Source organism: Oncorhynchus masou, chromosome 30 (genome assembly GCF_036934945.1).
Source record: "Oncorhynchus masou masou isolate Uvic2021 chromosome 30, UVic_Omas_1.1, whole genome shotgun sequence".
NCBI classification, from domain to species: domain Eukaryota; kingdom Metazoa; phylum Chordata; class Actinopteri; order Salmoniformes; family Salmonidae; genus Oncorhynchus; species Oncorhynchus masou.
In genome coordinates this window covers 42,376,953-42,393,305 of record NC_088241.1, presented here as the reverse complement: position 1 = coordinate 42,393,305, position 16,353 = coordinate 42,376,953, and the positions used below count along the sequence as shown (strand labels likewise).

At 42.6% G+C, this 16,353-nt stretch overlaps 1 protein-coding gene across 5 annotated transcripts in view; it reads left to right on the top strand.

The window, feature by feature from the left end:
* The window catches only part of LOC135522626 (zinc finger protein 438-like), a 92,674-nt gene that overhangs the window by 36,193 nt on the left and 40,128 nt on the right, over positions 1–16,353 (top strand). Inside the window, exon 2 of one of the 5 annotated variants that reach the window (XM_064949070.1) lies at positions 2,787–3,069. The exons of the other annotated variants lie outside the window; for them this stretch is intronic. The gene's annotated coding sequence lies outside the window, so the exon portion shown is untranslated. The remainder of the gene's footprint in view (positions 1–2,786; positions 3,070–16,353) is intronic. 5 annotated transcript variants of the gene reach the window in all.

Sequence of the window (16,353 nt, the reverse complement as noted above, 5' to 3'; positions counted from 1 at the left end):
TAGATGTCCTTACCGACTTGCCAAAACCTATAGTTTGTTAACAGGAAATTTGTGGAGTGGTTGAAAAACTAGTTTTAATGACTCCAACCTTCAGCCATTCCTGTACTTGCGACCAAAAACAAGCTACATATGAACAGTACCAAAACAAATGATCTAATGTTTCTTTCTCTTCGCAGTAAAATCGGAGGAGCTGGGATGCTTGTATCCCCAATATATGTAACTTTCTATTGGTTGCAAGAATTTTGTATAATAATTTAAATTGAAAACCTCTAAGTTTTGAATCCTGTGTTGTTTTGTTTATCAGTTCATAAACCATGTGCCATGGAATCGGTACATCGAAAATCTCTTCCTAACTATTTTGCAATCTATATGGCACAGCTGTCATAATTTTGTGGGGGTCCTTAAATGAAACTGGTATACTTCTTTTACTTATCACTATTTTTTCCCCAATTTTGGTCCTTACATTCTCCCCCTTCCACTTGCCTCTTCCATTTTTGTGATAATGCTGCAATGAGTGGGTTGTAATTTTGAGTAGAGCAGACACAGTGGGGCAAAAAAGTATTTAGTCAGCCACTAATTGTGCAAGTTCTCCCATTGTAAATAAGAATTTGTTAACTGACTTGCCTAGTTAAATAAAGGTAAAATACATGTCAAAAATGCTAATCGCTAGTTAGCTGGCTAGCTAATAAAATGTACTGAGTCACATTAAATGTAGCTAGTTATACAGCCTGGCACCAGTGATGGTGTAGCCATAAATCAGCAGGTTGTTTGTGCAACAGTATCTTTTAAATCAAAGAGGAATAGGCAAAGTAGCTAAGAGAAAGCATTTAATGTAGCCAAAGATTATAGGTTCCCCTAGGAGTTTGTTTTATACTGTTCAGTTAAAAAGATCAGAATGGAGAGAGACCCATTGAAATCACTTAGAATGTGTTTTCACCCTGGGGTCACACACTACTCATAAAGCAAATGTAGAACTTTTATTATTCAACAAAATAAAAGACAGTCCAAAATGTGAAAACATATTGTGATCTTACAGAGTGGGGCAAAGAAGTGTGCAAGTTCTCCCACTTAAAAAGATGAGAGGCCTGTAATTTTCACCATAGGTACACTTCAACTATGACAGACAAAATGAGAAATAAAAAATCCAGAAAATCACATTGTAGGATTTTTAATGAATTTGCAATTTATGGTGGAAAATAAGTATTTGGTCACCTAAAATAAGCAAGATTTCTGGCTCTCACAGACCTGTAAAGTCTTCTTTAAGAGGCTCCTCTGTCCTCCACTCGTTACCTGTATTAATGGCACCTGTTTGAACTTGTTATCAGTATAAAAGACACCTGTCCACAACCTCAAACAGTCACACTCCAAACTCCACTATGGCCAAGACCAAAGAGCTGTCAAAGGACACCAGAAACAAAATTGTAGACCTGCACCAGGCTGGGAAGACTGAATCTGCAATAGGTAAGCAGCTTGGTTTGAAGAAATCAACTGTGGGAGCAATTATTAGGAAATGGAAGACATACAAGACCACTGATAATCTCCCTCGATCTGGGGCTCCACTCAAGATCTCACCCCGTGGGGTCAAAATGATCACAAGAACGGCGAGCAAGAATCCCAGAACCACAGGGGGAACACACTACGCCACCAGGGACTCAAATCCTGCAATGCCAGACGTGTCCCCCTGCTTAAGCCAGTACATGTCCAGGCCCGTCTGAAGTTTGCTAGAGAGCATTTGGATGATCCAGAAGAAGATTGGAAGAATGTCATATGGTCAGATGAAACCAAAATATAACCTTTTGGTAAAAACTCAAATCGTCGTGTTTGGAGGACAAAGAATGCTGAGTTGCATCCAAAGAACACCATACCTACTGTGAAGTATGAGGGTGGAAACATCATGCTTTGGGGCTGTTTTTCTGCAAAGGGACCAGGATGACTGATCCGTGTAAAGGAAAGAATGAATGGGGCCATGTATCGTGAGATTTTGAGTGAAAACCTCCTTCCATCAGCAAGGGCATTGAAGATGAAACATGGCTGGATCTTTCAGCATGACAATGATCTCAAACACACCGCCCGGGCAACGAAGGAGTGGCTTCGTAAGAAGCATTTCAAGGTCCTGGAGTGGCCTAGCCAGTCTCCAGATCTCAACCCCATAGAAAATCTTTGGAGGGAGTTGAAAGTCCGTGTTGCCAGCAACAGCCCCAAAACATCACTGCTCTAGAGGATATCTGCATGCAGGAATGGGCCAAAATACCAGCAATAGTGTTTGAAAACCTTGTGAAGACTTACAGAAAACGTTTGACCTCTGTCATTGCCAACAAAAGGTATATAACAAAGTATTGAGAAACTTTTTTGTTATTGACCAAATACTTATTTTCCACCATAATTTGCAAATAAATTCTACAATGTGATTTTCTGGATTTTTTTTCCCCCTCATTTTGTCTGTCATAGTTGGACCTATGATGGAAATTACATGCCTCATCTTTTTAAGTGGGAGAACTTGCAGAATTGGTGGCTGACTAAATAGTTTTTTAGATTTTTGGTTCCAACTGCCGTGTCTTTGTGAGACGCAGAGTAGGTGAACGGATGATCACCGCATGTGTGGTTCCCAACGCGAAGCATGGAGGAGGAGGAGGTGTGATGGTGTGGGGTGCTTTGCTGGTGACACTGTCAGTGCATTATTTAGAATTCGAGGCACACTTTACCAGCATGGCTACCACAGTATTCTGCAGCGATATGCCATCCCATCTGGTTTGCACTTAGTCCCACGATACTTTGTTTTTGTGCAGGACAATTACCCACACACCTCCAGGCTGTGTAAGGGCTATTTGACCAAGAAGGAGAGTGAAGGAATGCTGCATCAGATGACCTGGCCTCCACAGTCACCAGACCTCAACCCAATTGAGATGGTTTGGGATGAGTTGGACCGCAGAGTTAAGGAAAAGCAGCCAACAAGTGCTCCGCATCTGTGGGAACTCCTTCAAGACTGTTGGAAAAGCATTCCAGGTGACTACCTCGTGAAGCTGGTTGAGAGGATGCCAAGAGTGTGCAAAGCTGTCATCAAGGCAAAGGGTGGGTAGTTTGCAGAATCTATAATCTAAAATATATTTTGATTTGTTAAACACTGGTTACTAACATGATTCCATATGTGTTATTTCATAGTTTTGATGTCTTCACTATTATTCTATAATGTAAAATATTCTACAACTATTCTACAAATAGTAAAAAGAAAGAAAAACCCTTGAATGAGTAGGTGTGTCCAAATTTTTGACTGGTACTGTATATTGAAAAATCTTGCATATCTTAATTTATTTCCACATTTAATGAATAATATGTGTAATAATGTTGGCAGTTCATATGAATGATTGTTACCTATAACCAGGATTGGCATTACAAAAATTACATTTATGGAAAGCAATCATTATTTTGGCAAACCAATTATTGTAATTAATCCTGTATTGTCCCTAATTTCATTTCCCCATAGCAACAGATGTGGGATACACACACACACACCACAATTACCACAAACTCAGATGTTCAACAGTTGTTCTATCCCGAGCCCAACTCAAGAGAAGACTTTTTATTTGCGAATTTATATGCAGTTATAGCTGTTTGAGAAGGCATGCAAGATTGGGGAGATTTGATTAACCAATGTCAAGTTTTAGCTGATGGCGCTCAGATACACCTCCTACCCTGAAACACACACACACAGGGCTCCCCCGTTCTGACCATTTTCCCAAGCATCTCTGTGTAGTCAGATCTTTTTAATATTTTGTGCCACCAGGGCCACAAAAATGTTCCCCCTCTATGATTGACCGAGCGTGACCCTCCCCATGGGTTACTGCAGCTACTGTTGCCAGCACTGCCACAAAATCATCAAGGTTCTCATTAGCAGCTTTCAGAAATTCCTTGTATATTATGCTCACCCATCTGGGGGCTTGGACCAGCCCTGCCAGGCAGACTCAGACTTTTGAGTGGGTAGTGCTGCTTTAGTGGGTCTCTGACCGTGTTTATCTTTCTGTCTTGGCTGCATTTAGGCCACTTGCAGTAGTCCTATAAAACATAAGTATTTCTCCTTAGTGTGTAGGTGGCTCAGGTGGGTGTGTGTAGTGTACAGGGTTGGGGACCGCCCCATCATGATAAGACAATAGATTATAAATATGACTTATTTATTTTTTAATTATGACTTATTTATTTTAAAATGTATATCCTATATCCTATCTCTGTCACAACTCTCGCTCTTAAACACGCAAATGCCAGAGCCCATGTAACCATTTTCCTTATTCACTCACTTAACACAAAAACACACACCCCACCTTCTATCACAATACACCCACACATACCCACATACTTTGCCTTCTATGTCCTCTGTTTGCTGTGTTTTTATCCCTACCATGTTGATTCCTACCTAATTTCTGTATTTTAAGTACTTCTGTGGCACCACACTGCAAGGCCACTGAACTCCTTCCTATAGGCTGTCTCATCGTCGCCGGTCATCAGGCCTACCACCGTTGTGTCAGCAGCAAACTTGATGTTTGAAGTCGTGCACAGCCACACAGTTGTGGGTGAAAAGGGAGTACAGGAGGGGACTAAGCACGCACCCCTGACAGTCTCACGTGTTGAGGGTCAGTGTGGCGGATGTGTTGTTGCCTACCGTCGCCACCTAGGGGTGGTCAAGAAGTCCAGGATCCTGTTGCAGAGGGAGGTGTTCAGTCCCAGGGTCCTGAGCTAAGTGATGAGCTTGGAGGGCACTATGGTGTTGAACGCTGAGCTGTAGTCAATGAACAGCATTCTCATGTAGGTGTTCCTCTAGTCCAGATGGGAGAGGGCAGTGTGGAGTGCAATAGATATTGAGTCATCTGTGGATCCGTTGTGGAGTTATGCAAATTGGAGTGGGGTCCATGGTGTCTGGGATGATCGTGCTGTGAGCATTTCATGGCTACAGATGTAAGTGCTACTGTGCAATAGTAATTTAGGCATGTTACCTTGGTGTTCCTACTCAGAAGGACTATGGTGGTCTGCTTGAAACACTGACTGGATCAGGGAGAGGTTGAACATGTTAGTGAAGACACTTGCCAGCTGGTCAGCACATGCTCTGTGTACATGTCCTGTTAATCTTCGTGGCCTTGTGAATGTTAGCCTGTTTAAAGCTCTTTCTCACATAAACTACGGAGAGTGAGATCACACAGCTGGTGCTCTCATGCATGGTTCAGTGTTACTTGTTTCGAAGCGAACATAAAAGCATTTTGAATCTGGAACATATATTTCAGTCTGTTCTAGCAAAGTTGTTCTGTAATTTAGCATCCGCTGCATCGGCCCACTTCCATATTCACTGGTACTTCCAGTTTAGATTTTTTGCTTGTAAGCCGGAATCAGGAAAATAGTTATGGTCAGATTTGCCAAAGGGAAGCCAATGGAGAGCCTTTCTGTGTTTCTGTGTGTGGAGTAAAGGTGATCTAGAGTTGTCTCCTTTAGTTGCACAGGTGACATGCTGGTAAAAATTTGGCAAAACGGATTTCAGTTTCCCTGCATTCAAATCACTGGCCATGAGAACCGCTGCCTGAGCCAGGTGGGTGGAAAATGTGGTAATAGGACTGAGTTTTTCCTGATCAGGTCACGTGGTTGGGGAACATTCCTCGCCGTATTTTTACAATAGGCCATTATGTGACACATACAGTATCATACCTGGCTTCTCCGCCTCCCCTCATTCTGTACTCTGTGGTACTTTGGGGATGTCAAGAAGAGGCGTGCTTGCGGCCGAGGGAGGGAGGGAGAGAGTAAACTGTGTTTGTCAGCTTTTTCAACCCCAATGTTTTCTACTCTCCTCTGCTCCTCATCCTAATGACAGACTAATCCCCCTCTCCTGTTCCTTCTCTCCTCCACCGATTTATAAATAGGTCTCTTTCTCTTTTTTTTTCTCCCCTGCTCTGCCTGCTTCGCACAGAAAATTAGCCGAGATGATGAGTCTGCTCTTGCAAGCAATCAATTCTCTGTGCTAAGTCCCTCAAAAGAAGGTTACCTGTGGCAATAGAGACCCAGGCAGCCACGAAACCCCAATCCTGCCTCTCCTGCCAATTTTCTATTCAACTAATTAAAAAAATTGCATCGGCCTGGAGAGTGAGCTGAATGAAATGTCAAAATATTGATGTGATTTTAGCGCGTTTGTTATGGGGAGCGACAGGTAGGGAGGCAGGCAGGCCATAGCTGTGTGGAGGAATTAGGAGTGGCTGTGCCAACCAGGGGGTACTTTAATGATATTAGTAGTGATCTAGTTATTTATGAGGCTGTAAGTTATTCATGCCCCGTGCAGGCTATCTGTCACAGCTTGAGCTGAGTGCTTTGACTGGAGCCAATTATAGTCTGGCTAAATACTGGCGGACGCAACACTGCGGTACTTGAATGTCTTTCAAATTATTTACTGTCTTGAGTGTCTTCTTCACCCCTCTGCCCATGGTGATGGCCTTAAGTACTACAAGCAGGGTGGTGTTCAGTAGGGAGGAAATGTTTGGAAACATATATTACCTGATATTGTCCAATGCTCCATTGGACTCCGTATTTGTACAAGTGCAGGATTCGATACTGCGACCAAAAGTGTCGCATTTGCAACCATTTGACTTGGCAGTGCGACACCTGGTCACGTTAGTTTCACAATTAGCTTTTTTATTATCTTGATTAATTCAAACAGTAATGTGCAATTGACCAAAAATATACCAACTTTCTGAGGAGGAAACAACGGCACGGGGATGCCCCCATCTGTGTGTGTGCAGTGTACGTAGGGCCAAATGTCTACCACTTTGTATAGCTGTACCGTCGATGGAAATGAACAGTAGTAGCCTCTGCCTACCTGGCAGAATCATTATGATTTGCATCAATCCAGTGGCCATTTCTTTTGATAACTCCATCACAAGTACACTACAGACCATGGGGGCGTGTCCATAAACTAATCTTGGAAAGATTACGTAACCTAATTAGCCTACTCCTGTCTATACAGGAATAAATAAAATCATTCAAAATAGGCTACTACACCAGAAAGCATGATTTGGCCACGGAGGATGATCAGCTTATTTAAAATGTAAAAAAATAAGTTGTGGATTTAAAAAAAATCACATTACATTGCCTACAGTTGGAGGGGCCTGCTATTTGGGCAGCTCGTTGCAAATACCACATAGATAAATAAAGTGGGATTACAATAAATCCTAATATTTGGAATGAATTATAAAAAATAAAACACTAGTTTACTGTATCTTGATTACATAAGTACTCAACCCCCTGAGTCAATACATGTTAGTCTTTCTGGGTAAGTTTCTAATAGGTTTGCACACCTGGATTGTACGATATCTTCACACTATTATTAAAAACAAATTCAAGCTATGTCAAGTTGGTTGTTAATCATTGCTAGACAGCCATTTTCAAGACAATTTAAGTCAAAACTAACTAGGCCACATCTTCAGTGTAGATTTGGCCTTGTGTTTTAGATTATTGTCTTGCTAAAAGGTGAATTTGTCTCCGTGTCTGTTGGAAGCAGATTGAACCAGGTTTACCTCTAGGATTTTACCTGTTCTTAACTTTATTCTGTTTCTTTTTATCGTAAACTCCCTAGTCCTTGCCACTGACAAGCATACCCATAACATGATGTAGCCACTCCCATGTTTCAAAATATGAAGAGTGGCACTCAGTGATGTTTTGTGTTTCATTAGCCCCAAACGTAACGCTTTGTGTTCACAACATAAGTATTTCATTGCTTTGCCAAATCTTTTCAGTTTTACTTTACTGCCTTGTTGCAAGCAGGATATATGTTTTATTCTGTACAGGCTTCTTTCTTTTTAGTATGTCATTTAGGTTAGTATTATGGAGTAACTACAATTTTAAACTCTAACTGTATCTTTGTTAACTCCTGAACTTATTTAGCATGCAATAACAAAGGAGTTGAATACTTATTGACTCAACACATTTCAGCTTTTCATTTTTCATTCATTTGTGCAACTTTCTAAGAACATAATTCCGCTTTGACATTTTGGGGTATTGTGTGTAGGCTAGTGACAAAAAAAAAAATCCAAAATGTATTCCATTTTAAATTCAAGCTGAAACAACAACTTGTGGAAAAAGTCAAGGGGTGTGAATACTTTCTGAAGGCACTGTGTATGTATAAAGGGCCCCCGCCAAGTTGTAGTTACAACACATACTAGCTTTTTACCCTTCACCTCTCTGAAAGGTAGGCTTCATGTGTCTACAGAGAGAGAAAGCGAGGGAGGGAGAGCGAGAAGATCTTTATAGCGAGCAGCTAGAGAGATCAATTGAGTACTGAATCACCTTTATTAATGCAATAAAGGGATAAGACTAGCGAAAAGGGATAGGACACACACACAGCAAAGTGTGTCTGAGCTGATGTGTTGGTCACTGGGCAGGCTGTGTGTTGTCTGGCAGCATGTTGGGTCTCTGGGCTGAAGTGATACCATTGTTCCCTCGAGCTCCATGCTCAGGGGGATTAAACAGACTGGTGTGGTCTAGAGTCTAATCTCAGACCTTAATGAGCCAAGGCTTAATCTGCCAGAACAGGACAGAGTAAATAGACACTGCTGCTAAAGTACATCATCAGGACATGTAACATCGGTTAGTTTTGATAGTTGATACTCCAGAATCCATGTCTGTATGTTGGCATCAGATGCTTGGATCAGATGCTGTCTGGATACACATTGACTGACTGCCCCAGAGACTGAGATCAGCTCTTTGTTCTATTCTCCGTCCCCACCCTGCTCTCTATCCTAGCCTCAACTCTGTCTTCTCTCGCTATTATTTTCTATCCCTCTTTCTCCCTTTCTCTCTCTCTAACCCCCCCCTCTCTCTCTCTCTCTCTCGTTCTCTCTCTCTATCCCCTCTCTTTCTCTATCCCCCCTCTTTCTCTATCCCCGCTCTCGCTCTCTCTCTCGCTCTCTCTCTCTATCCCTCCCTCTCTCGCTCTCTCTCTCTATCCCTCTCTCTCTCTCTCTATCCCTCCCTCTCTCGCTCTCTCTCTATCCCTCCCTCTCTCGCTCTCTCTCTATCCCTCCCTCTCTCGCTCTCTCTCTATCCCTCCCTCTCTCGCTCTCTCTCTATCCCTCGCTCTCTCGCTCTCTCTCTCTATCCCTCCCTCTCTCGCTCTCTCTCTATCCCTCTCTCGCTCTCTCTCTATCCCTCCCTCTCTCGCTCTCTCTCTTGCTCTCTCTCTATCCCCCTCTTGCTCTCTCTCTATCCCCCTCTTGCTCTCTCTCTATCTCTTTCTCTATATCCCCCTCTTGCTCTATCCCTCTCTCTCTATCCCTCTCTCACTCTCTCTCTCTTTATCCCTCCCTCTCCGGTTTCTCTTCACCGAGTCTCCTCAGATCCGTGGGGCTTGGAGAGTTGTTATCTCTCCTGAGTCAAGGGTAACCACCACCAGGGTCTCTGTGGGATCAATTTAAAAGGGAAGCGCTTGTCTCTCCTCTCATCCTCCTCTCCTCTCCTGGCCGGGCCCTCCTGGCTGATTGGTTCCGCTCGCCAGGAACACACAGGCTTTTGATCTCTCCCTCGTTAAGTTTTGGGAGCTTGGCGCTCAAAATCTTGTCTTCATAATCCAACAGGGTTTCTGTTCCACTTTACAGAGTATCTGTGTCTCTGGGTTTGCACCTGTGTGAGATGTTGTTTCAATCTTTTCAACATTTTTTGTACCATCTTTAGTGAATCTACTGCAGTTTCTCAAAGTAAAAATAAAATGCCTCCCCCTAGTTGACTTCTGTAGGCACTGAGCAGCTTGCTTCTTGACACACAGTAATGTTACTCTGGTTAGAAGTATCTCGCAGCGCCAATGTATTCACTCACAGTGGATCTACTTTTCTCCCGTCGGGTCACAAAGAGAAGGAAAGGAACGTTGCTGGCACTTGTGAGCAGTCTCTGTTGTCCCTGGCTGAACAGTTGAACTGTGTCTCTTTTGTAAGACATGAATTACCAGTGTGACCCTAATGTACGAACAAGTAGAGCGACCAGGGACAGACAGGCTTGTAGGGGGAGAATGCTGCATGCTTCGCCTGCCCCATCTCACAGGGAATTGGGATGGTGAGTGACTAGTCTGCGTGGTTTCACGGTATTGTGCCTAGCTCAACTATGGCAGGAGGAACCTATGAGCTCTGGTCAATTGTAGTGAACCATAGGGACAGGTCTGGGATCTGCCAGGGACCTCGCAGTACGATATTATCTCAACACTTAGGTGCCGATACATATTGCGATTCACTCAATTCTGTATGTATTGCGATTTGATGTTCCAAATATATTGCTCACTATATGTCTGCTGCAGAGAGACAAGGGAGTCATGAGAAAACGAGCTTTGATCTGTCATGGAAATAAAAGTTCTGAAAACAAATTGGCTCTCTTTTTTTTTTTAAAGATTGAGAACAAGCGTTTGGCGTTTTGGCTCCGGCACAGTCGACAAGCGCTACCAATTTTATAAATCGATATACAAAAATAATATTGCGACATGTAACTATCGTTTTTTTCTTTTCTTCTTCCCATCACTAATTGATAGGTTGCCAATTGTGACGCAGACATGCACTATTCAGTTAGTATGATAGGATATAGGGCCACCCTGCCTTCTTTTCTCATATAGCTCTCACACATATGGGATATGTTATGGGGTGAGTTCTGCTCACTTTTAGAGAGCCAAGCTGTGCTGGAAAATGCAATGTGAAAATAAAAATATCTGAAAGCCCAGCACAGTACAGCACGGTAGACAGTGTAAGAGGCCTTACTAATATAGGGCCTGTGTGTGTGTATTCTAGTTGTTGTTAATATAGGGTTAGAATGGGGGCAGAAGTAGAGAGGAGAGACAATCAATGTTTGGACAGGAGCCATCCAGGACCCTCCCACTCGTCTTCAGAGCTGGTCAAATGGTGTGTGTGTGCGTGCGTACGTGTGTGTACGGAAAGTATTAAGTATTAAAGTATTAATTTCAGGCCCTTGAGTTTTTCTTTTTGTTAGGTTACAGCCTTATTCTAAAATCGATTATATGTTGTTTTTTCCCTCATCAATTTATACACAATACCCCATAATGAGAAGGCAAAAATAGTGTTTAGAGATTTTTGCTAATTTATTAAAAATACAAATATGAAATATTACAGTTGAAGTCGAAGTTTACATGCACTTAGGTTAGAGTCATTAGAACTCGTTTTTCAACCACTCCACAAATTTACTGTCAGCAAACTACAGTTTTGTCAAGTCGGTTAAGACATCTACTTTGTGCATGGCACAAGTAATTTTTCCAACAATTGTTTACAGACAGATTATTTGACTTATAATTCACTGTATCACAATTCCAGTGGGTCAGAAGTTTACATTCACTAAGTTAACTGTGCCTTTAAACAGCTTGGAAAATTCCAGAAAATGATGTCATGGCTTTAGAAACTTCTGATAGGCTAATTGACATAATTTGAGTCAATTGGAGGTGTACCTGTGGATGTATTTCAAGGCCGACCTTCAAACTCAGTGCCTCTTTGCTTGACATCATGGGAAAATCTAAAGAAATCAGCCAAAAAAATGTAGACCTCCACAAGTCTGGTTCTTCCTTGGGAGCAATTTCCAAATGCCTGAAGGTACCATGTTCATCTGTACAAACAATAGTACGCAAGTATTAACACCATGGGACCACGCAGCTCTCATACCTTTCAGGAAGGAGGCGAGTTCTGTCTCCTATAGATGAATGTACTTTGGTGCTAAAAGTGCAAATCAATCCCAGAACAACAGCAAAGGACCTTGTGAAGATGCTGGAGGAAACGGGTACAAAAGTATCTATATCCACAGTAAAACAAGTCTTATATCAACATAACCTGAAAGGCCGCTCAGCAAGGAAGAAGCCACTGCTCCAAAACTGCCATAAACAAGCCAGACTACGGTTTGCAACTGCACATGGGGACGAAGATCATACTTTTTGGAGAAATAGCCTCTGTTTTGATGAAAATTAAATAGAACTGTTTGGCCATAATGACCATCGTTATGCTTGGGGGGAAAAGGGGGAGGCTTGCAAGCTTGAAGAACACCATCCCAACGGTGAAGCACGGGGGTGGCAGCATCATGTTGTGGGGGTGCTTTGCTGCAGGAGGGACTGGTGCACTTCACGAAATAGATGGCATCATGAGGTAGGAAAATTAGGTAGATATATTGAAGCAACATCTCAATTCATCAGTCAGTAAGTTGAAGCTTGGTCGCAAATGGATCTTCCAAATGGACAATGACCCCAAGCATACTTCCAAAATTCTGGTAAAATGGCTCAAGGACAACAAAGTCAAGGTATTGGAGTGGCCATCACAAAGCCCTGACCTCAATCCTATAGAAAATTTGTGGCCAGAACTGAAAAAGCGTGTGCGAGCAAGGGGGCCTACAAACCTGACTCAGTTTCAACCCAACTTATTGTGGGAAGCTTGTGGAAGGCTACCCGAAACATTTGACCCATTTGAGTTCCTCGCCAAATACTCTGCAGATCTTCTCAAGCTCTGTCAGTTTGGATGGGGAGCGTCACTGCACAGCTATTTTCAGGTCTCCTCTAGAGATGTTCGATCAGGTTCACGTCCGGGCTCAGGCTGGACCACTCTAGGACATTCAGAAACTTGTGCCGAAGCCACTCCTGCGTTGTCTTGTCTCTGTGCTTAGGGTCATTGTCCTGTTGGAAGATTAATTTTTCACCCCAGTCTGAGGTCCAGAGAGCTCTGGAGTCGGGCTCGGCGATATGGCCAAAATGTTATATCACGGTATTAAAAAGACTATTTTATGTTTTTTTAAATAAGTTCTACATTTGCTTTATAAGTAGTGCATGACCCTAGGGTGGCGACACATACATTCCAAGTGATTTCTATGGGTCTTTCTCCATCTGATTGATTGTTTTATACTGTTCAATAAAACTTAAACCCTAAAAAATGCATAATTTTCATCAATTTCTGCATTTGAGATCATTTCCACACTGCCACGTAGGGCTGCACGATGTGGGCAAGCAATCTGGGCCATATTTTTAACCAAATGTTGCAATTTGACTTAACCCAAGTGTTTTGCTCTAAATCTTAACTGTTGGATCATGGAAATAGAATGTATATTGTAATTCTATAGTTAGAATATAATAGTGGGCACTTTTAATACATTGTTGTTTGACATGAGAACGAATGAAAATGCCAGGGAGGAGTTATTGTGACAGGGTTTGAACTAAAGTGTTGATAGTTGTTTCGTAGGGGACCCTATAATCTTTGTCTACATTGAATGTTTACTCTTAGCTACTTCATGTAGCTAATGTATTCTTGCTTTGCGTATTCCTCTTTGATTTAGAAGATACTGTTGCACAAACAACATGCTGATTTAGGTCTACACCATCACTGGTATTATCAGGCTGTATAAGCTAATTAAGCTTGCTCTTACTCAGTACATGTATTAGCATTAGCGGCTAACAAGATTTAGGAACAACTTGCTAAGAAAAGACAAACTATCAGTTTGCAGATGTAAGAAACACAAGCTAATAGTGTAATTATACAATGCTAGTAAATGTATATTAAGAAGCAAAGTGACAACTGCATTGTTGTCATTAACATTGTTGCATATACTGCATTCACCATGCAGACTGAACACAAGTGTCTCGTGGTCGAGGAACAACATATGCTCCTTGACTGAAGGGAGCAGGGACTAGGTCTGTGTGGAAAGCGGTATGGCGAGAGAGAGCGGAGAGGGATGACTCAAGTAGCGAAGTAAACTGTAAAAATGGATGCTACACACTGCGTATCACATTTAACAAACCAAACATTAAAAAACCGTTATAGAAGGTAAAGTATAAACCCAAATCGGTCCGTGCATCAATACTGGTATATCGCAAAAACAGTATACCGCCCAGCCCTACTCTGGATCAGGTTTTTATCAAGGATCTCTCTGTACTTTGCTCCGTTCATCTTTACCTCAATCCTGACTAGTCTCCCAGTCCCTACCTCTGAAAAGCATCCCTACAGCATGATTCTGCCAGGTTTCCTCCAGATGTGACGCTTGGCATTCAGGCCAATGAGTCCAATCTTGGTTTCATCAGACCAGAGAATCTCATGGTCTGAGAGTCTTTAGGTACCTTTTTTGGCAAACACCAATTTTTTATTTTTTTATTTTACCTTTATTTAACCAGGCAAGTCAGTTAAGAACAAATTCTTATTTTCAATGACTGCCTAGGAACAGTGGGTTATCTGCCTGTTCAAGGGCAGAACGACAGATTTGTGCCTTGTCAGCTCGGGGGTTTGAACTTACTAGTCCAACCCTCTAACCACTAGGCTACCCAGCCGCCCCAAGCAGGATTTCATGTGCCTTTTACTGAGGAGTGGCTTCCATCTGGCCACTGCCATAAAGGCCACATTGGTGGAGTTCTGCAGAGATAGTTGTCCTTCTGGATGGTTCTCCCATCTCCACAGAAGAACTCTAGAGCTCTGTCAGAGTGAGCATCGGGTTCTTGGTCACCTCCCTGACCAAGGCCCTTCTCCCCCTGTTTGCTCAGTTTGGCCGGGCGGCCAACTTCAAATCAAACTTTATTGGTCACATACACATGGTTAGCAGATGTTAATGTGAGTGTAGTCAAATGCTTGTGCTTTTAGTTCCGACGCTGCAGTAATATCTAACAAGTAATCTAACAAATCAAAAAAACAAATTACTGCATAGTTTCCTAAGAACGTGAAGCGAGGCGACCATCTCTGTCGGCATATCTTGCTATAACTTTGGAACCACCAAGACTCTTCCTAAACTTCTTCCATTTAAGAACGATGCAGCCCACTGTGTTCTTGGGGACCTTCAATGCTGCAGACATTTTTTTGTACCCTTCTGCAGATCTGTGCCTTGACACAATCCTGTCTCGGCGCTCTACGGACAATTCCTTCAACCTCATAGCTTGGTTTTTTGCTTTGGTATGCACTGTCAACTGTGAGACCTTTATATAGACAGGAGTGTGTCTTTCTAAATCATGTGCAATCAATTGAATTTACCACAAGTTGTCTCCAGTCAAGTTCTAGAAACATCTCAAGGATGATCAATGGAAATAGAATGCATCAGAGCTCAATTTCGAGTCTCATAGCAAATGGTCTGAATACTTATGTAAATAAGGTATTTCTATTTTTTATAAATTAGATAAACTTTCCAAAAACCTGTTTTTGCTTTGTCATTGTGGGGTATTGTGTGTAGATTGCTGAGGAATTTGTTTCATTTTTATCAATTTTAGAATAAGGCTGTAACTTAACAAAATGTGGAAAAAGTCCAGGGCTCCGAGGACATTCTGAAGGCACTGTATATCATACCAAGTTTTCTTTTCTTCTTTCTTTTATATACACAGGGCTAAACATGTAGGCTATGTCCTGTAGTACGATCCCAAATGGTGATGATTTGAATGATTGACTACATTTGAACTGTACATTGTGCCACCATGTGAGTCAGCATGACTGCCCCGTACTTTCCAGTTGTACGACCCGTAAGCCAAGGCTTGGCCTACCCTAGCCCTCTCCACACAAAGTTAACAAACTGACTTTCGAGGTGTTTTTAGATGTGAGTCTATTTCATGAAGCACCCTGCCTTGGCAAGAATGGAACCCCTTATTCTCTCACTGGTGACATCACTGCTGTCCTCTTATTAAGCAATACGCCCGAGGAGGTGTGGTGTATATGGCCAATATTATAAACTGGGTGGTTTGCCCCCGGTACCCCCGCACATCGACTCTGTACCGGTACCCCCTGTATATCAATTCAAATGTATTTATAAAGCCCTTCTTAAATCAGCTGTACAGAAACCCAGCCTAAAACCCCAAACAGCAAGCAATGCAGGTGTAGAAGCATGGGGGCTAGGAAAAACAAACCTAGAAAGGCCAAAACATAGGAAGAAACCTAGAGAGGAACCAGGCTATGAGGGGTGGCCAGTCCTTTTCTGGCTGTGCCAGGTGGAGATTATAACAGAACATGGCCAAGATGTTCAAATGTTCATAAATGACCAGCATGGTCAAATAATAGTAATCACAGCGGTTGTCGAGGGTGCAACAGGTCAGCACTGCCAGGTGGACTGGAGAGAGAAAAGAGTCATCATGCCAGGTAGACTCAACCCACTCAAGTGACGCACCCCTCCTAGGGACGGCATGTAAGAGCACCAGTAGGCCAGTGACTCAGCCCCTGTAATAGGGTTATAGGCAGAGAATCCCAGTGGAGAGAGGGGAACCGGCCAGGCAGAGACAGCAAGGGCAGGTCGTTGCTCCAGTGCCTTTCCGTTCACCTTCACACTCCTGGGCCAGATTACACTCAATCATAGGACCTACTGAAGAGATGAGTCTTCAATAAAGACTTAAAGGTTGAGACCGAGTCTTCGTCTCTC